The 22,153-nt window shown below is 38.2% G+C and overlaps 1 long non-coding RNA gene across 8 annotated transcripts in view; it reads left to right on the plus strand.

The window, feature by feature from the left end:
• LOC140633725 (uncharacterized) overlaps positions 1–22,153 on the plus strand; it is a 106,007-nt gene that overhangs the window by 27,030 nt on the left and 56,824 nt on the right. For 7 of the 8 annotated variants that reach the window (XR_012031323.1, XR_012031314.1, XR_012031315.1 and 4 more), the window contains 2 exons: positions 2,580–6,480; positions 8,291–8,430. This is a non-coding gene — a long non-coding RNA (uncharacterized lncRNA). The remainder of the gene's footprint in view (positions 1–2,579; positions 6,481–8,290; positions 8,431–22,153) is intronic. The other variant, XR_012031328.1, reaches the window with a different exon arrangement.

Below are 22,153 nucleotides of genomic sequence, written 5' to 3' on the forward strand. Positions count from 1 at the left end.
TTCAGCACAGGACTTTGACATTGCCTCATAATTATTTGTCCTGTTCACTCATTATGAGTTTTCCTACAGAATTTATCATGTTAATCTTGTATCTTTGAGACCTAGCTCAGGACCTAGTAACATAGCAGGTGTTTGGGGAAAAAAAAGTATTCAATGAATGAGATTTAAAAAATAAGATAAGCTGAGTGAAGTAAGTCAGTCGGAGAAGGACAAACATTATATGTTCTCATTCATTTGGGGAATATAAATAATAGTGAAAGGGAAAATAAGGGAAGGGAGAAGAAATGTGTGGGAAATATCAGAAAGGGAGACAGAACATAAAGACTGCTAACTCTGGGAAACGAACTAGGGGTGGTAGAAGGGGAGGAGGGCGGGGGGTGGGAGTGAATGGGTGACGGGCACTGGGTGTTATTCTGTATGTTAGTAAATTGAACACCAATAAAAAAAAAATAAAAAAATAAAAAAAAAAAAAAAATAAAAAATAAAAAAATAAAAAAAAAATAAAAATAAAAAATAAGATAAGCTAAACAGTGTTTGTCAAGTCAAAGGAATACTTCCCTGAGAAGTCATTTCTTGAGCTACAAGCTTCCAATTTGTGTTTGTGCTAAACAAACGAAATGACAGATATGTCTTGCCTTCATTTTACTCAGTATTCCCTCTTCCCCTCTCTGATTCGCACAGCCTTAGGCTCCCCACATGATGTTTCCTTCTGGTCAGTTCGAGGAATTGTATAAATCAACAGATTCTTCCCTATTAGTTGCTTCTTTCCTTTGAAAGGAGAAAGTGCAGGGTATGTGTTTGTCCATTGCTTTTAGCTATTTTTTTCCATTGCTTATTCCACTGTGAAAAATCTAAGGTCTCTGTTTTCAGGCATCTAAGGAAAATCCTTTTCCTCTTCTTTTGCATTTCTGAGACAATCTCCTCAAACCACTGCAAGGTGTAGGATCATGTGAATATAACAGTTTTATCAAGAAAAGGGAAAGTTCCTTTAAAAATACATGAAGACAACAAATATTTACTGAATACAGGGTATGCTATGTAATATGTAATAGCGGTCATAGAGGTGACCAGGATAGACAGGGTCCCCGTGGAGCTAGTTGTCTAGCTGTGGAGATGGGATAAAAGGAATACTCAGTAACAAATTATAATTTTTAGTAATTATGGAGACAAATGCATGAATGCCCAGCCCAGGATGCTATGTTACTGTAGAAGAGCCCACTGTCAGGTGCATGGGCCTCTAGTTTGACATCTGAAGATGAGCAGCTGTGTGATGTGGGGAAGATGGGTGGAGGAGGGGAGCTTTAAGGACAGAAGGAGCAGCATGTCTAGAGATTCTGAGCTCACAGGAGCCAGCAAAGATTGAGGAAGAGAGAAAACGTCTGTGAGACATGAGCAGAGAGGGTTAGAGAGAGTGGCTGGAGATGAATGTCATGGACAGAGTAGAATAACAAACCATTGTGGTCAGCCTCGAAGCTCTGATACTTCTAGAGGTTCTTTTTCAGACTGACTTTCTTATCTCCGCTTTCTTGCTTCTTTCTGCTGTTCAATTATGAATAAAACACAGTATTTTCTCCTCTTTTCCTCCCAACTGTAGTGCATTTTAGCCAAATTATGGGTAATTTAGGCATTTGTGGAGATGCATGGAACTCCCACCATCTTTTCTGTGTTTGCCTCTGGGAAACAAAGCCTCCTGCAATTAAAACAGCCTACTTCCTGTGTTCTTCTGGAGCACCCCTGTTTCCAAGTTAGAAGGTGGCTGCCTTGCCACACAGGTGTCTTATCTCTGATGACTGCGAGGAATGAACATTTAAACTCATTCTGAATAGCAAATGATAAAGCTCTTCTATCTGCCAGGGAAATTGTGGTTTCCATAATTTTATTGCTGAAGAAATAGTTGTCATGGCAATAATTTACATAACTTTGAACAGCCATTGGTTAAATGCTGTTAATGGTGTGCTTTCAATGCACCAAGAAAGTATTGTATAATGAGGATTTGCTCAATGCTTTGTCAGAGATGGTGTATTTCCTGGTTTTGCTGACATAATTTATCAAGTTTTGAGAGCCTCAGGTGATTTCTATACATGTTTATTTTAATCCCTCAAGGTGTTCCATTATGTCAGGAATTGTCCCTTTGCTTCTTTGTGCTTTAAACCTTCATACTCAATCCATCCAGTTTGGTCGTGTGGGTTTACAGAATGCGTTTGTGAGATCTGAATCTTAGCAACTCTAAAATAATTTAATTGAATTAAAAAATATTTTTGAGTGCCTACTGTGAACAGTACATAATACCAGGCTTGGGAATAGAATGTATTCTGAGGCATGTGCCTAAAAAATGCAGAAGGAAATTTGGAAATAAAATGTGGTGAGAAAAAAATTTAAAAAAAATAAATAAAATGTGGTGAGATGTTATGATTAATATCAGAACATTATGAAATAAATATAAACATTACTTAATGTTATGATTATATTGCTATGAGTTAGAACTTGCAGATCATGCCACATGAGACAGAGGTTGGTGTGTGAGCACTGGAAGTCACTGCTGAATTTTCTGTACTCCCTTCTGGTTTATTTTCTTACAGTTCTTGTAAAAGGGAGGCAGCATAATGAAGTCATTAAGAATGGAATCTGGGACTCCTTCAGTTAAGTACATTTCTTATCTTCTCTGGTGAGCCCGTTTCTTCTGTAAAATGAGGTTATAAAACTATTTTCTTTAGAGATTCCTTTTGAGGAATAAATGACTTACTACACACAAAGTACATAGAGGAGTGACAGCATATGCTGAGCAATTAATAATAATAATGACAACCTTATGATGATGGTGATGTTGATGAGTGAAGGACAGTGAACCACTTAGGTACATGTGGCACAAACTGGTTTCCTGATTCAGTCAGGAAAACTAAATTTCTTCAGCAAAGTTGGATTTAGTCCAACTTTGGGTTTTTCTTTTTTTTTTTTTTTTAAGATTTTATTTATTTATTCATGAGAGACACACAAAGAGAGAGGGACAGAGACACAGGCAGAGGGAGAAGCAGGCTCCATGCAGGGAGCCCGACATGGGACTCAATCCCAGGACTCTAGGATCACGCCCTGGGCTGAAGGTGGCGCTAAACCACAGAGCCACCGGGGCTGCCCCACTGGGTTTTTCTAATCAGTGAATTGTCTGGCTTAAACAGATGGACACATCCATCAATCCATCCATCCATCCATCCATCCATCCATCCATCCAGTCAGTAATCACTGATTGAATAAATATAAGTTGGGAGTCACAGGTTAGATGTTAGAGGTATAGTGATGAATAGACATAGTTGGGGTAGGAGAACAATCAATGGTTGTAGCTAGTTTGGATTTCATGGAGGAGTAACATTGTAAATACACATTGGGTTACTGGCGCTGGGCTGCTAACATTTTACTTTGCCGATTCAGGGTGCTTAAAAGAGCCAATTTCATTTTCATTTTCATCACCACATCTTAACCCCAAAGCAGTAGAAAGAATATGATATCAAAATAGATGTCTATAAAATTAAATATATTTAGCATTTAGGAGAAAAAGCTATTAACCTGGCCCAAAATAGATGCTTGATAATTTCTTGTTGAATGAACGTACCATTTCCTTATTTTCTTCAGGCCTCTACAGACCAGTGAATCGTTGTTTGCAGACCAGTACTTAGGAATATGGAAGAAAGTGGTCTTCTTTTCGTGTATTTAGATTAGACTTTGCAGACACCTTTTACTGCGTACCTCTTCAAGGAGAAAACTAGATGCAGAGGTGTAAGGTTATCCCTTTAACAGAGGTAGTCAATGATGTTTAAATAAAAACGGCTTTCAAGGGGAAGGCTTGGAGTGTTCTTTGATAAATTATGGGAATGGATTTTAGTTCATAAATCAAAAATTTGTATGAGCTTTTTGTGAATTTTATGTGCTTTGTGGTTGAAGGTTATATTCCTGAGAGTTTAAACAGAAACTTCATGGTTAACAGTTAAATATCTTAGGGAACACACTGCTGATGCTCAGTAGAGATAATGAGACAGGACCCATAGACCTATAACTTGAGAGACCTTTTATTCACCGGGATCATCTTTTATCAATTTCCCTTTGTTCACTGTGATCCTGTTTTTGAGGAATGTTACTATTTTCTCACCTTCTATCCTTTATCTTTCCAGCACACAACTATAATAGACTTGTGTCAGCAGGATGTTTCTTCCTAAGGCTTATCAGATACCACCATGTGCAACATTTTCATTTAATTTTCACCAAGGCGGAACAATTTTTTTCTTAATAGTTTTATATGCATAGGAACCACTGATCCAGGATTAGCTATAATCCAACTGAATTCTTAAGATTGAAAGTAACAACTTTTCTTTTCATAAGGATAGAATATGTTTATCTAATAAAAGGGTGACTTTATGCTTTTTAAAGTGCCACAAGTTGAAGGACAGCAAATTAGTGTGGGATTGGCACATTGAAAGGGTGTACCTCTCTGCCTTGTGATTGTCCCCATAGACTTGGATTCTCTGGGGCTTTGAGAGGCTGACTGATGAATAGTTTTTTTTTTTTTTTCTAGAGATGTCAAACTTGCAGGAATGAAGAGTCACATTTCCTGCAAATCAGAGAGTCTTCTTAAGGCCTGTCTCAAGTGGGCTGTGACAGACAGACACAGAATGGTGATAGGGCCAGGAGTCCACCTTAGCTTCCTTGGGATATAGAAATCAAGTTATTTCACCAAGAAATGGCATTGTTATCATTTAAATTTTCTATTTTGATTGATTTTTCAACTTCCTGTAATGAAAACAAGTTACTTTTATAATCTCTGAAAAAGAGCATTATGCTTTTTCAAATAAGAGGTCAAGTATTATATGCCAAACACCTAAAGTTCTTAAGGAGTAATTCATATTTTTATTCAAAGCCTATTTGCTCTCATTCTAATGTGTTAGTTATTGTGTTATTAGCTTATATCAATGGAAAAAGTGTAAACAGCAGAAGATAAAAGAATTTACAGTTGCAAAAGCACCAGTTATAATTTCAGAAGAAAACACATCCTGACAGCATGAAAAGTGGCAAAATATTCTGAATCTAAACATAAAAGAACTTTTTTAAACGTAAAAATTCCAATCCATTCCACTGAGTATAGGGGCATAAACTTTGTATTCCTTGATTCTTTCCCCCCAAAAAAGTAACATTATATTTTATATCTTTTAAGTAAGAAGACAGAGATCTATGTATTATGCATACATTTTTTTCTTTTAAATGTGTTAAAAAGGAAATTCATTATATAGGTCATTACATGGGTTGGTCTTACCTTATTTGAATCTCAGCTTCTTCATCCCTAAAATGAGTATATCAGTCAGTGTTCTTCAGAAGTGTAGAACCAATAAGATATATAAAAATGATTTTTATTTATTTATATTATTGATAATGATTGGTTTATGACAAATAATGGTAAATGATGAATTTATATTATATTTACTTATGTATAATGTGGTTAATTATAAGGGATCAGCCCACATGATTATGGAGGCTGAGAAATCTCATGATCTGCCACCTATAAGCTAGAGTCCCAGGAAGCCAGTGGTGTAGTTAGAAGGGCTGAGAGACAGATTCAGTGATGTAGATTCCAGCCCAAATCCTCAATAGCTGAGAACCAGAAGCACCAAAGGCAGAAGAAGATTGATGTCCCAGGTCAAGTAATCAGGTAGAGAGCTAATTCATCCTTCCTCTGCCTCTTTGTTCTATTCAGGCTCTCAACAGATATCATGTCCACCCTCGCTGGGGAGGATCATCTACTTTAAATGCTAATCTCTTCCAGAAACACTTTCATAGACACCCAAAAATAATGTTTAATCAGATATCAGAGCATCTCATGGCTCAGTCATGTTGATGTGTAAAGCTAACCACCATATTAATATATGATGCTAATGCTACCTGCCAGTCAGTGTCTAACTAGAATATAGAAACTACACAGGAATTATTAAAGATGTTTCATATAAAAAACTGTACTCTATAACAGAGGATTACTGTAATGAGGGACTGGCTATTAGGAAGGAAAAAACTCCAAAGAGTATAAAAATAGTGAAAGTAATGGCTGAGATAGAGCCCCCAGGGAAAGGATCCTTCAGAACTAAGATCCAGACCTCATTGGAAAGGGCATGGCCATGGCTCAGTGAATGGCACAGAAGATACTGTGGTACCATGCTTGTAGCTCTTGCCAGAACTCCACTGAGGTGCCAGTGGAATATTTTGTGAAGCTGCCTTGGGGAGTAGGGGGTGTTGGGTGGGGTGTGTCAGAAGTTTCTGGATAAGCATCCAAAACACAGGAGTCTCTTTAACCCTGTTCTCTAGTTAACACTCTATCTCTTGCCAGGTATCCCTGACTCCAATTGTACTCTGATATGAAATAGGGCAAGTCTCTGGAAAGAGTATAATGAATTTCAAGTCCTTTGAAAAAAATAAATTTTGAGCCGGAAGTGAGGAGAGAGTGAGAAGGTAATATACATACACTGAAAATGTTGAGACCTTTCTCCAGGAGGATTTAAGGCTTATTTTGCTGAAAATATAATTAGCTGAAAATATAATCAGCTTGGTGGTTTCTCAGCTACATCCCAAAGGAAATATTAATTTGATTTCTTTAGGTTGCAAGAAACATAAAAAAATTATTTCTAGCTTAAAGAAAAAAAGAATTCATTGGAAAGATATTAGAGAAGCTCAAAAAATGAAAAGAAGGGTTGAATGGCCCTTGAAATATGGAAGGGAAGGTCCTAGTGCAGCACTGGAGTTTCAGAAGCAGAAATAAATACTATTTCTATCTTCACCTGTGCCATGACCTCAACTCAGCCGCAAGTGAATGTCAGTCCCCAGGCCTTGCCAGTAGGCATAGGAGACAGCCTCTGACTGATCCAGCCTGGGCAAGATTAAGCCTTGCCTGAATCCTTCAGTGATGACCCAGAGCATGGGTCACAGGGTGTGATCATTACCAACAGACATCTGAACTGAGAGTCAGAGTCAGAACTAGAAATACTGGCATCCTGTTGAGTTAAGCATCCAATGGAGAGAAAGCTACACAAAGAAGAAATTTTATTTGTAGCCTGTTCTTGCTAATAAAAATGTGACGAGCTATCTGGAAGCAGCCAGCCCTGTTCTCTCATTTGATAGCTGGTCCTTATTTGGGAATCTTCAATTTGTGACTGGTAGGACTTCATTTCCATCAGATAAAGCCTAGCAATAATAAACATCTTCCTGATAACTGCTGTCACTCCTTTCCAAGGAACTGAAAATGGTAATTAATGCAAAAGCTGTGTTTATTGGTTCGTGAAATTGAGTGTGTACAGTCCTTTGATACTGTGTCTTCTTGATAGTGAAAGTTTGGGAGGGGGCAGGAAGCATACTGCACATTAAAGATTCAATTTATTTTACAAGATATTACAACAAAGGCAACCTCATGTATATGAAAGTCTTGGGCTTTTGTTTGCTTTGCCAAAATAGAGACAACAGAACAAGAAGCAGGTGTTCTTTCCATTCTCTCTCTTCCCAGAGTCTCAACCCACTCCTGTATTTTACCTGCTTAATAAGGCAGCCACAGAGTTGGAATGACATTCTGTTTCACTCAAGGACACAGCTTAGAGGTCTGTCCCTAAAACTCCTCTCCTTGTTGATTTTTTAGTGGGAGGCCAGGGTGAGCAATTTTATCTGATAAATTCCCAAAGCCTGCAAGGGGGCATTGAGGCATGGAAGAGTAGAAAGACACCTTCTTCAGTAGAAGGAAATAAGAAACTGTTTAACTAATATGGATTCTGGAACTAGTAGCCTCACAGGAAGCCCTGAATATGCTCTACGTTTCATTATTTTAAGTTGTGAGTTTCAGCTGTGGACAATTCTGAGTTGGGTGGAGTTTTGTGATCAAATATTAGTCATGATGGAAGTGAAAGAAATACTGAAGGGAGTCTCTGAGGAATTTTACACACACATACATGCACACACAAATGAGGAGGAAGCTGCATAACCACAGAGACAGAGACTGGAGTGATGCAGCCACATGCCAAGGAATACCACCAGAAACTGGAAGATGAGTTTAGGCAAGAGTTGGAGACTTTGAACAGAAATAACAGGAAAGATCGTCAAAATTTGGAAACTTTCTGGATTGGAAAAATCTAGTGCTCATTACTGAGTAACGAAAAGGAAAAGAAGTTTGAACAAAGACTCGTGATTTTTTTTTAGTAAAGCAGAAATCTTATAATTAAGACTAATTAAGAACTTATTAAGAACATTTACTTCCCATCAACATCTATTTTTTTTTTAGGTGACTTCACAGAGGCTACTACCATTGAGCTGAAAGAAAGACATAGTGGCAAGAAGACCATGAAATTAAGCAGTATTGGATAAAATGTCACAGATTCTTGGCACATGGAGCTAAATAGAAACAAGTGGATCAGAAGCCCAGTAAGTTTTTGAGGGAATTGTATTGTTAAAGTCATCACAAGCCTGGACTCAAAAAAAGCCTGTGATTATAAGTCAACCAGAAGACTACTAATTTACCTGTAGGATATGGGCTAAAGAAACTGTGTAGCCCCCCAAAAGGGAACACTTCCCAATGCCCAATTCAAAGGTGACCATAGAGTATAATAGAAAGAAACTCCTCAGAATAAACAGAGGCAGAGTCCAAGTGCAAATTTTTTTCCATTGCTAAGGCAGAGATTCTTTATTTCCTCTTGGAAGGGTTGCTTTTTACTGTGAAATCTCCCATTCTCCCTTTTACACAAGGAAATTTTAATTCCTTGAATAAATTCAGTGAACTATGGGTCACTGGTATATAGGAGACACACCTATCCCCAAACACCATATGTCACCAAGGGATCCTGGCCTTTGTCCCAGACATGGTGCCTGGATGGGACTTTGAGATGACCAATTTAGGGAAGCAGTGAGTGTGTTTTACTTGTAGGGAAAGGGTGCACCAGAGGGTCAGACTGTGCAGAGGTGGTTACTGCCCATAAACATTTATGCTTCACCTTCTATCATACTGCTGAACAATGGTGTCTTGTTGAGTGTCGCTGTTACCAGTCTTGATTGCTTCAGGGTGAGGTCATATGATCAGTACTCATCAAGAAACTGAAAAAAAAAGAGATATGTATAATTTCTGGTTTAAGAAGTGGGCTTGCCTTCTCTGCCCTTTCCCTTTCTGCCTGGATGCAGTGAACTCTGAGACCTTAGGGAATGGCAGAGCCATGAGATGGCAGGAATGAAGGTTCCTGAATACAGGTGAAAACATTCACTAACTAGGAACACCTGAATTGGGTTGTTACACGAGAGAGAAGAAACAGCTTTTATATTAAGTTGTAGGATTTATTTATTATAGCATTTTGTGTCATACTAATGTATGCCTCGGTATACATTTATACCACACACACGTATGCACACACACACTCAGACATACACATACCACATACTACTCACAGCCACACAGACAGAAATAGATCATACTCAATTTTGTATATTCCATTGGGAGCCTGTCTGACTTCAATGCTTCTGCCAGCCAGCACATGTGCCAGAAGGTCCTCAGATCCATGATCTCTTGGGACCATTGAGGACATATTTACAGTTAAAAGACCAAGTTCTTGGTTAGCAAAGACTAATGCTGTGGTTTGGGATTTATCCAAAATGCATTGCTCCTTTGAGTCTTATCTCTATTAAAAGGGCTGGAAGCCTTTCGCTATACATGGAGATGGGTACATGAACTGGTAGGGAATAGAAGCAGCTAGAACTGGAATGGACTTATGGATAATTACGTAGGTGAAGAAGTGAGGCAGTTTTCAGGAGATGATGACTTGCTGGTGGTAGAACTAGGTTTAGGGGTAGTATCTGCTAGTTCTTTGTTCAGTGGTCTTTCTGCCTTACTGGTTTTCTTCCCAATTTCAGAAGCCACTTAAGTCACACGTTGGGGACAAATCAGTAGCTCTAATAAAAGGCTTATTCCTAGAGGAAATTAAAACTATTGGCAACAATAAAGTTCAAGATTACTTGTAAGCTCCAATCATCCTGCTCTACATAGCTTCATGAAACATTAAATAGAAGGTGGTTATGGGGGATGCCTGGGTGGCTCAGCAGTTGAGTGCCTGCCTTTGGCCCAGGGTGTGATCCTGGAGACCTGGGATTGAGTCCCACATCAGGCTCCCTGTATAAGGCTTGCTTCTCCCTCTGCCTGTGTCTCTGCCTCTCTCTCTCTCTGTGTCTCTCATGAATAAATAAATAAAACCTTTAAAAAAAAAAAAAAAGAAGGTGGTTATGGCCAAGAATCAGCACTGACTCTTCACTCATTATGAGATTTACTGTTTTCTTAAAAAGTATTTTCTAATTTGCATCCTTAATATTTTATTTTATTTTTTAAATATATTATTTATTTATTTATTTATTTGAGAGAGAGAGAGAGAGAGAGTGAGAGAGTGTGTCAGAGACACAGGCAGAGGGAGAAGCAGGCTCATGTAGGAAGCAGGACGTGGAACTCAGTCCCGGGTCTCAGGGATCAGGCCCTGGGCTGAAGGCAGCGCTGAACCGCTGAGCCACCTGGGCTGCCCCAATATTTTATTTTTTAACTTCATTATTTCTCAAAGTTCAAAAATGTATTTAAGTGTATCTTCTGCTCCTTGCTTCTTAAATTCTAGTAGATGGCCTTGCCATATTAACAAGGATCTTGGGTACTATTAACATGAGCTATTTTATTTTATTTTTTAAAGATTTTATTGATCTATTCAAGAGAGAGAGAGAGAAAGAGAGAGAGCAGCAAGCACAGGAGAGGGACAAGTAGACTTTGTGCTTTGTGATTGTGAAGCTGGATGTGGGGCTCTGTCCCAAGACCCTGAGATTATGAACTGAGCTGAAATCTGGAGTCAGACACGTAACCAACTGAGCCACCCAGGTGCCCCAAATGAGCTGTTTTGAATTGTGACTTCCATCCAGATCTACCTCTACTGCTGTACTATCTTATCCAACTTCAGAAGACTGGAACTTTCACTTTCCATCTAACAGTGAACCATTCACCTGACCCCTAGTACCATTTCTGTCTAGTGCTTCCTGAAGTTTGCACCATCACCAACTCTCTCATTCTCTGTCTCATATGTTTAAAGTCTCAGCCTGTATACATGTTTATGTCTCTAAAAACAATCCCCAAATTAAATCTCTCAACATTGAGCCTAAATAATAAAATAATACAATAAAGTTAATACTTTATCTCCTTCTTTCCCTTGGCTATCTGTCATCAAAATTCTTGAGTTTTCCATATTCGCTCTCTCCATGTCATTTCTCCTTTGCTCTGTACCTCATTGTAGTAAGGATGTCCTCCAAAAGTCATCAGTAATTTCCTAATTACAAAGCATTGGAATCATTTTATTCCTACCTTCTTTGACTTCTTTGTAGTATTCAATGTTGGTTATTACTCTCCTTTTCCCTTGGCCCTCTCAGTTCTCCTTCTACCTTTCTAACTGCACATTCTCCATCTCCTTTAACAAAACATCCTGTTTCCCTTGGGATTTAGCATTTAAACCAGGGATTCACATAGCATCTACTCTTGAGATTATTGTGTGAATGAAATGATATAATTTATATAAAAGTTATGACAACAACTTGGGACAGAGTAAGCGCTTAGAAAAAATGTAATCACTATTACTGAGTTCAATTTTAGATTGGTTGATTTGAAATGAATGTGTCAGCTAGAAATAAGGATCTTGATTTCAGGGGTGAAAGCTGGGGTTGTGGATCTGGATTCATCAGTGCACATGTGACAGCTAACGATATGGCAGTCCATGAGTTCACCTAGGGAGCACATCACCAAGGTAGGCTAAATTAAGTTGAGGTAACATCCCCAAGACTTAGTGACTTTCAGCAACAAATGATTAGTTTCCACTCCTGTTATGTGTCTACTGTTGGTCTGCAGAGGAGTTTTCTCATTGCTGTCATTCAAGAACTAAGACTGCATGAAGAGCTGTGGATTCAAATATGGACAAGAGGAAAAAGAGCTCTAGATAATCTGACATAAGCAAGGAAGTACTTTGGCCTACTAGGGATGCAAATTTCTTTGGCTCACAATTTATTGGGTAAAGCTTATCATGAGGTGCACTCATCCATAAACATGGGCACCAATCACTACCAGAGTATGTCTAGAATGAAAAGCAAAGAGAATACTTCAGAGAACGTGCTGTATTGTCTTTTACTACCTTCTACATTTCCCTTCCCCACCCCATTGCCTACATTGTTTTTCAAATCTCATTTTTCTAGATACTCGAGCCTAATACTTTTTTTTTTTTTTTTTTTTTTTTTTTTAAGAAATAAGTGGCTCAGTCAGTTAAGCATCTGCCTTCAGCTCAGGTCATGATCCCAGAGTCCTGACATAGACTCCTACATTGGGCTCCTTGCACATTTGGGAGTCTGCTTCTCTGCTCCTCCCCTGGCTTGTACTCTCTCTCTCTCTCAAATAAATAAATAAATAAATAAATAAATAAAATCTGAAAAAAATAAAAAAGATTTATCTATTTATTTTAGAGAGAGGGAAGGAGGAAGAGAAGCACGGGGGAGGGGCAGAGGGAGAGGGCAAAATAGAATTTCCAGCAGACTCCCTGCTGAGCATGGACCCTGACTCCAGGCTCGATCCCAGGATTCGGAGACAATGACCTGAGCTGAAATCAGAAGTCGAAGTTTAATTGACTGAGCCACCCAGACGCCCCTCCATCTTGATACTTCTAAACATCTGTGACTCTTTACTCTCATTCACTCTTTCCCTCTAATTTAAATATAAAATTCTATCAATTCAATTAGCAGCATATTTGCTAAATTCATTCCCTCCTCTCTATCAGCTCTGGGACTATTATTAGAGCCTTCAAACTGCTTTCGATCAGAATGACCTTCTAAAACACAAATTTTGTCATCCCTCATGGCTTTAAAAATAGATTTTTGTAAATAATAAAATAACTATCAGGATTGGATAAAGATGGAGTGATGTGGTTATGTACTAGAGTTTTTATTTATTAAAATACAGACTGGGAGTGGAAAAATTGTAGAAAACAGAAAAAACATAAAGGAACAAATGTACATGTCTCCCTGTGGCATTTGATATTATCAATTGCTCCTTTTTGAAACTACTCATATGGTTCTATCAGACTCTCTAGTTTTCTGCTCACTGCTTATTTGCCTATTTGCCCTTTACTAGCCCTTTCTTCCTCTGCAGGGTGCTTAAATATTGGTAATCCTTGGGGCCCTATTTTGGTTCAGCTTTCCTCCTTCCTCTCTTACTCTTTAACTTCTCTCTAGTGATCTCATCCATATCTCACCATCAGTCCCCCTGCCACACCCAGCAACAACCTTTTTATTAATGTTCTCTTAGTATGTAAAGTATAGTATGTTGAAAAGTTAGCTCATTTCCTCCCCCCACCAGTATTCTTCTGCTCAATTCTTTACAGGTTGCACAAACCAGACATACGAGAACAGTCCTACAGTCCTAAGTTTCCTGTCTTCTCTACTCTCTACGCACAATTAGAACAAGCACTTTTGCTTCTAGGCTAACTCCCTGCAACCTTCTTACTATCTTCCCCATCCCCATTGCCGCTGCCTTGATTCAGGCACTCATCTAACTGCAACAAAGATTCTTCATGTATCTCCCTCTACCTCCTTAACTTTCTCCCAATTCTCAATCCACCAGTATATCCTGTCTCTACTGCAGAAGTAGACTGATTCTTCTAAAACCCAAAGCAGATCATAATATTCTCCTTTATTTCTTCAACAGCTTTCTATTGACTTCAGGATGAAATCTGAGGTCTTGAGCATGGCACAGGTTTCCATAACCTGGCTCTCATTTGCTTCTCAGTTTTACTTGCATCTTATCTCCTCCAAATTCCTCAGGAGCACCTTGATATTCAAAGATGCCAGTTTTTGGTCTTGTAAGGTACCACACTGTTTATTTCTCTGTAAAGATCATACACAGTCCCTTCTGCCTGAGATGCTCTTCTCTTACCCTTCCTCTCTCCACACACCTGTTTCCTTATAGGTCAAGTATATTCTACTCATCATTTAAGATGCCACTCTGGGGTAAATTATTTATAACAGTTTTCCCAGCACTCTTGAAACCTCCCTCTCTGTTCTAGGTCCATTCTCTGGCTTCCATAACATTCTTTATTCACCTTTAACCTGGCAATTGGTTATCAAACTATAAAGGAATTTTGTATTAATCATTTTGTATTCCCTCTTGAGGGAAAATACTTTATTTGTATCCCTAGCACCTAGACTAGTACCTGGCACAAACATGGCATTCAGAAATACTTGCGAAATAAAGGACCATGTTTAGTGATCCCATGGCACTTTGTCCAACAATTTTCTCAGTGCCTCGTAATTATTTCATTTATATATCTTTCTCTACTGAATCATGAAATATCCCTAATATGCATGCAATTCGAGACACAAAGTACTATAGAAATATTACCTGATATTGTCCAATTTGAAATTCTTTATATTTCAAAATACTGTTCAATATAAGGATTTATTTCAGAGTTTAATATAAAGAAGGATATATGAACTGTTATTATTTTAATGGTGACTGTAAGATACAGAAATGGAGAAAACCTGATGCCAATTTCATTTAGACTTTTTTCCTCCTCTATAGTTATTTTAATTCTCTTAGTTTATCAAGATTGTCCCCAACAATCTTAGGATAAGATTGGACAAAGTCATCCTAAGGAAATTTGAAGGAATAAGAAGAAAGGAAGAATAGAAGGGGGAAAAATGAGCAAAGAATAAAGGAAAGAAGGAAAGGGGGAAGAAAAGAAAAAGATAAGAAAGTTTACTTATCCAGAGTTCTTTTTTTAAAAAAGATTTTATTAATTTCTTTGACAGAGAGAGAGATAGCGAGAGAGTGGGAGAGAGAGCACACAAGCAGGGGGAGTGGCAGGCCAAGGGAGAGGGAGAACCAGGCTCCCTCCTGAGCAAGGAGCCCTATGTGGGGCTTACTCCTAGGACCCTGGGATCATGACCTGAGCTGAAGGCAGATGTTTAACCAATTGAGGCACCCAGGTGCCCTCTTATCCAGAGTTCTGATGTTTATTTAAAAATAAGGACAATTTTTTTCTTAAAGATTTTGTCCATTGATTCATGAGACACACACACACACACACACACACACACACACACACACACACAGAGGCGGAGACACAGGCAGAGGGAGAAGTAGGCACCATGCAGGGAGCTGATATGGGGCCCAATCCTGGGACCCCAGGATCATGCGCCCAGCTAAAGTCAGATGCTCAACCACTGAGCCACCCAGGAGTCCCCATAAAACAGATATAAAGTTATCTTTACATATATTTAAAACCACATACAAATATTTATACATTTTTTAAAAGATTTATTTATTTATTTATTTATTTATTTATTTATTTATTTATTTATTTATTTTAGAAAGAAAGAGAGAGGGTAGAACAGAAAAGAGGAAGAAAGATCTTATGTAGACTCTCTCTTGAGCATGGAGCCCAATGAAGGGCTTGATCTCACAACCCTGAGATCATGACCTGAGCTGAAATCAAGAGTCAGATGCTTAACTGACTGAGCCACCCAGATGCTCCAAAGTACTTATATATTTTTATTTATTTATTTTTAAATATTTAATTTATTTATTTGAGAGTGAGGGAGAGGGAGAGAGAGAAAATCTTACCCAGACTCTCCGTTGAGCATGGAGCCTGACTTGGAGCTTGATCCCACAACCACAACGTCATGAACTGGGCTGAAATCAAGAATTGGAGGGACACCTGGGTGACTCAGTGTGTGAGCCTCTGCCTTTGGCTCAGGTCGTGACCCCAGGGTCCCAGGGGGGGTCCCTGCATGGAGCCTGCTTTTCTCTCAGCCTGTGTCTCTGCCTCTCTCTGTGTCTCATGAATAAATAAATAAAATCTTAAAAAAAAAAAAAAAGAGTAGGATACACAACTGACTGAGCTACCCAGGCGCCCCATAGATTTTTAAAGAATTAATTAACAAGTGCACTAGATCTAACATCATGTTTAACTTGTAGATTTAACATTTATTAGAAGAAATGAGTAAGTTTTGTTCCCTCTGATATTAGGTTTAATATCACCTTTTGTTATATACTACAATGAGGAGACACTATGATGCTGGTGTAGAAGAAACTTTGTTTCCAGCACATCTTAAATGCCTATAGGCAATATTTGAGAATAACAAATAATTTCTGATGTGTTTTCCTTATCTGTCCCCTTTTTGTATTTTAACAAAACTCTTTAAATTTATCGGTTAAATCTATTCCATCAGTTTTGAATTATTTTCTTGGGGGAAATGATTAAGGGAAAAAAATCCCTGTTAGGGGAAAAGTTCTCAGTAACTTGAGTTAATCAAAGTACAAAAAAAAAAGGATTAAATTCAGCGAGGCAGCTACACTTCTAACTATGTTTTCCATCTCTTCAGTCAAGACAAGGGGCTTGTTTTTAAGAGGCTTATAATCTAATTAGGGAGACAGAGCATATACATAAAAACATGAATAGCACTATAGGGAATCCAAATGAGTAGTCCAGACAGTAAATGTTTCCAATTTCAGAATCCGGAGGAGGGCCTGAAAGCTGGGGTGGCTGGACTTGAATTGATCGTCACAAAAGTGAAGTGATCTTCAACAAGGGGTGTGAAGAAGTGGGGAATGACTGTTAATGCATACAAGTTTATTTGGGGGTAATGAGAATGTTCTAAAATTGATTGTGCCAACAGTTTCACATCCCTGTGAATACACTAAAAATCATTGAATTATACATTTCTAATGAGTGAATTGTGTATTAGACTGAAGTATATCTCAATAAAGTTGCTATATTAAAAAAAAATCAGCTATGATCTTGGCACCAGTTACAGAAATGGGGACTTCAGGAGCTGTGGATATCATTTCTCCCCACCCTTTCCTTTCTCTTCTTTATTGTAAAGGGAGGCTGGTGGTGCTTAACTTCACAATTTAGTTCACAAGTCATTAGGCAGACCAATGAGAAGCCATATCCAAAATAGATGATAGATGTAGATGACTGCATATTACCTGGAGTTCCTGAATTGTTGAGACAATGTAAGGACTGATGTACTCGTGTCTCCTTTCTTTGAAACAGCGTTGAGAATGACATTCTACAAAGAATAGTTGCAACATGTTAGGTAAAACCTTGATAGTGCTCTATGAGAGTAAAATATGATGGAATTCCAGAATGGATGCAGAATGACACATCTTTGGCTTGTTTTGTTTTTAGATACATTCCCAGTTCCTTTCTGACTAGCTCTGTATAACCCACCCTGTGTCTGTGGAGTGCATTTTTCAGGGTATAATGGCTACTGGTATTGGTTTGACCAGTAGGAGGCACTAGCTGGTTGGAGGACAAGAAGAAATCAAGGGTATTTTTCTGTCTTCCTGCTATAAACAGCATTTCTGGCAACAGCTGCATCTTCTCTGTTGCTGTAGCTTTTGCCTTGGCTGCAGCTTTGCTCCAGTGACCTTAAATCTTGAGCTTTCTATCAAAACCTCCTCTCTTCAGTCTTCTAGCTGAGATTAGCTGGTGTTATTCTATGTGTTGTCTCACTATCCCTTGGTTGGCTTCTCAGCTCTCCCATCACCTGTGCAACCAATTTTCTGTCCTAAATTCCATCTGTTTAAAGCATTTTGAGTACTTTCTGGTGTTTGGAAACTTAAACAATATGAACTTAATAAATATTTGTTAAATTAGTACACTTAGTAAATGGGGAACTAGAAAAATTCTGGGGCTGCTACAAACAAAAAGGAATGCAAGACGTGGAAACATTTGGGTGGAGATGAGTTTGATTTTAGACATTTAGAATTTGGGAGAATAAGGTGGTAATGAATCATTGGTTAAAGGAGGGAAGAGCACTGGGACTGGGGACCAAAAACTTAAGTACCCCTATATTCTGTTTCCATAGAACTAAGTTCTGAAGTTGAAACAATTGCAATAGAAAACATGAACAAGGGAGAATTTGTAGAAGATGAAGAACAATAAAAGATTATGGAGGAAAACTTGGGGACCCAAAGAGACAGACTACGAGAGAAGCAATAAAGGATGAGAAAAGTTAGCCATAAAGATATAGAAGGGGTCTGCTTAGCATTGAGCATGATGTCATGAAAACCAGGTAAAATAGAAAAGGAAAAATTAGCTAAATGCTAAGCAATACAGGGTAGTCATGGAAAAGAAAGACTAAAAACGATTACTGAGTTTGGTGATTAGGAGGTCATTGTTGATCTTGAAAAGTGTGGTTTTATTAATATGTGATGGCTGATTACCCTTGCGAAGTGGTTAAGTGGTTTAAAAATAACAGAGAATGTGATTATAGAAATGAAATGAAAGACAAAGCTAGGGTAACAGTTAAAATGATAAGGTAGGCAGCATGTTGTCCTTTTTTGTTGTTTTACTTTTAAGATAAGTAAAATCTAAAAATATTTGTAGACAAAGGGGAAAATAACAATGGTTATTACATGAATGAAAATGAAGAAATCAAAGAGGAAAAATGATGGAATAAAATTCTGGGGAAAAGAGCAAAAAGATCACTCAGGACACAGGGGAAGAAACACATTGGGGAAAATGTGAACTGCTTATTTGGAAATAGAAAGTCACAGATACTTACAGGGAGAGTGGAGATTGGGGAAGTTAAGGAGCTCGTGGTAGATAGCCTGGTGAGAATGAAGGGTCCCACATAGTGATGAGCAGTTTGGAGAGAGTGTTTGAGGACAAAGAGCAAGAAATCCTGAAGGCTGTCAGCAGAGAAAGTGATTGGTAGGCTGGGTTAAGGAAATGCTGGTGGACAAGGGTCAGTTAGAGAGAAGTGGGGTGTGGTAGGAGAGTCAATAGCACTTGGTAATCATATGAAGGAGACAGCCTAGAAAGTGTTAAGTGAAGGCTGCACTAAGTTTATTGCCAATGATAAAAAAAGTTTCTGTGTATGGGAGGGTAGATAAAAGATAATGAGCTTGATGGATGGCATCTTTAGTTTGAATTGGAAATCTCTAGTATGCAGTTAGAGATTTTGGACTAAATCTCAGACAAGCAGATGCAAATTTGAAGTCAATGAGAAAGAGTTGTTAAGGAGGCCAAAAAAGGGAGTAAGAGCTCTTAGGTACATAGTGTAAAATAAGAAAGTTAGAATGCCAAGGACTGAATGCATCACCACATCTGGGGATAAGAGAGGAAATGGAGCCAGAAGAATATGCAGATATGAAAAATTAAGAACTTTTCTCAAGTGGAAAGTAGCAGCGCTTCTCTCTAAGTTAAATTTCCCTAACTCAAATGTTTCACAAGTAGAGCTACTGGTTTTGTCCATATCCTGCACATTTGCATCCCTAATAGATATCTTGCAGAGTGCTTTGAATGGCCTTAATGTTTTTCCACATTTAAGAAGATGAGCCCATTCACAGAGAAGCACTTGAAGTGAAAGAGAAATTTCTGCAAATAGCACATTCTTGGGCTACAAAGCACACTGCCAGTTCTTGGAGATGTGTGTGTAAAAGCTTAACTCATGCGTGTGGATAGTTGAGAGTGAGAACATGGAGCTGTCATAGCCAAACCATCGAATTCTTTCTTAAAAATTAGGAAGATGACTTTTCTGTTCCAAGGTCTCTGAAATAGACTACTATTCCCATGTTCTTTCAGGAATTCATTGTGGCCAAAGACTGTGCTATGATAATTTTGTCTTTTGTAAGACATTGGGCACATTTATGTCGTTTTATTCATCTAAGGTAAGCTGTTTATGACATAAAAAGCTCTAGGTCCTCAGAGCTGACATATTTTTGAAGCTGTGGGCTACATCCTGGTAATAGTCATTTCCCATTCCCAGTGGGGTCAAGCTGAATTACTTAGATCAGGGGCCAATAAAGTGTATGGAGGCAGAAATAGGGGTTATATCAATACTGGCAAAACACAACCAACTTAAATTTACTTTAGGATACTTTCTCGTAGTTGTTAAAAGAAACTTATACATTAAAAGAAATCAAACTTTCTTCTTTGAGGCCAAATTCCTGATCCAAAGATCTAGAAGCATCTAAATATTTCTGTGCCAGCCATCTAGGAATTCCTTCAAACTTATAGATTATGTCCTGGTTTCAACATAAAATCTTACCCACATAAGAGGATTCTAACTACTTGATAGGATTCAGATTTGCTCTCCCCTTTCCATTTGACTGTCATGTGCAGCTCAAACAACCATCATCTCTGGCTTGATTATGACACTTACTTCTTGACCCTCTCCTTACCTTTCATCTTGTTCATGCAAACTTGTTTTCTCACATTGTGATTGTCATAGACTTTTTAGAACACAAGTTGGTAATGTTATTCATTCATTATTTTTGAAGATTGAACACCAACTATTTGTCAGACACTATCTTTGATCCTAGAAATAGAATAGTGATAAAAAAAAAAGAGTCCAAAACAATCAAGTATTCACATGCAAGAACATGAATATATAACAAAAGAAACTGACCTACACAGTGATGTCAGGAAAGTGAAGCCTGATAATGGAGGAGGGGCGAGAAACAGGGAGGGGGAAAGAGAGCTTAATCCAGATGGAGGGAATAGCATGTGCAGCAGGGGTAGGGGTAGGAGGATGTGGTATGTTTGAATCGCTGAGAGAAGCCGAGAGCAGGATAATAGGAGTTGGGAAAGGTAGCAAAGGCCAAATATGCAGATTCTTATGGGTGCTTTTAGGGTCTTTGGTTTTCATCACAAAGAGCTTTGCAAAGTAGTAGCTTGACCATGTTTAATGGTCAAGGTGGGATTAGATTTACATTTTAAACAGATCTGGCTTTGCTGTATCAGGTTGGAGGAGAATCAGTACATTTGGGAAGTCTGGACAGTTCTTTACCACCATAGGCCAGATGAGAGATAATGACAACTTGGACCAGGGTGGTGATAGTGGAAGAGGAGATAATTGATGGATCAAAGAGACATTTTCATAGTGATATGGGGACAAGATGAATACAGGAATGAAGACAATTTAATATCAAGGATACCACTTATGTTTCTGGCTTATGAACCAGCACAGATGATGGTGACATTCACTGGAATATGGAACACCAGATGAGAGCAAGTTTTGGAGGGAAACTAGATGTATTGAGTTTAGATACATTGAGTTTAAAGTGACTTTGAGATTTCTAAGTGTTTAATGGCTTCCCATTGCCCAAAGAGTTAAATTAAATCTCTTTAAAATGAACATTTCAAATCTTTGTGACTTTATCCCAGATCCATCTTCTGTCACACTCACATATGCTCCATATTTCAACTATTTTGAATTAGCGGAATGCTCTTGAATACCCCAAAGTGTTTCACAGCTTGGTAGACTTGCAAATACTGTCATTTTTGTTGGACAGATCTTTTTCTCTACTCCCTTCTAGAATACCAAGCTAATGCTTCTTCTTCAAGACTCAACTTAAACATCATCTATTCTGGAAATTTTTTTTTTCAGTTTGTCCCTAACCTTATATCTGTGTGTGTATTTCTGTGTGTGGGTATGTCAATATGTACATACACATACATAAGTATATATATCTATTGTGTGTGTGTGTGTATATATATATATACATATATATATAATTTTTTAATGATTGCCAGTTTATCGATCTCAGCCACTAGATTGTGAACTCCTTGATGTCAGGAACTATACTTTGCTGTTTGCTATGAACAAATTTCTGTAACTGCAGAAGTCAATGAATGAGTCCAATGATGAAATCAATGAAAAAAAAGGAATTTTGAATTATTTCCTTCTTTCCAGGAAAATATTTTCTTAAATAGGCTTTTTTAGTTAACATAACCACTGATAAGATTGCAAAATTAGAGCTCTTTTCTTTTTCCATTGAATAATTATTTACTGAGGATCTACTTAGTGGCTCATCAGCAAAAAGACACATTGGAAACCAAAGTAAATACAAGTTGTCAGCATCTAATGTCTGTTTCACGAAGGGCAGGATACAGGGTGGGGATACAATGACAATTTGCCAGCCCTTGAGGATCCTGGTCTGATGCAGGAGATTGGACAAGGAGTTTGACCTTGAGGTAGGCCTGGGTGTGAGTAGAGGTGGATCAGGAGCTCTTTGAGCTCCTTGGGTGTGGGTGTGCTGTGCACCATGGATGGTAAAGAATGAGGCTACAAAGCAAGAATTTCTGCT

Source organism: Canis lupus, chromosome 1 (assembly GCF_048164855.1).
Source record: "Canis lupus baileyi chromosome 1, mCanLup2.hap1, whole genome shotgun sequence".
Taxonomy (NCBI): domain Eukaryota; kingdom Metazoa; phylum Chordata; class Mammalia; order Carnivora; family Canidae; genus Canis; species Canis lupus.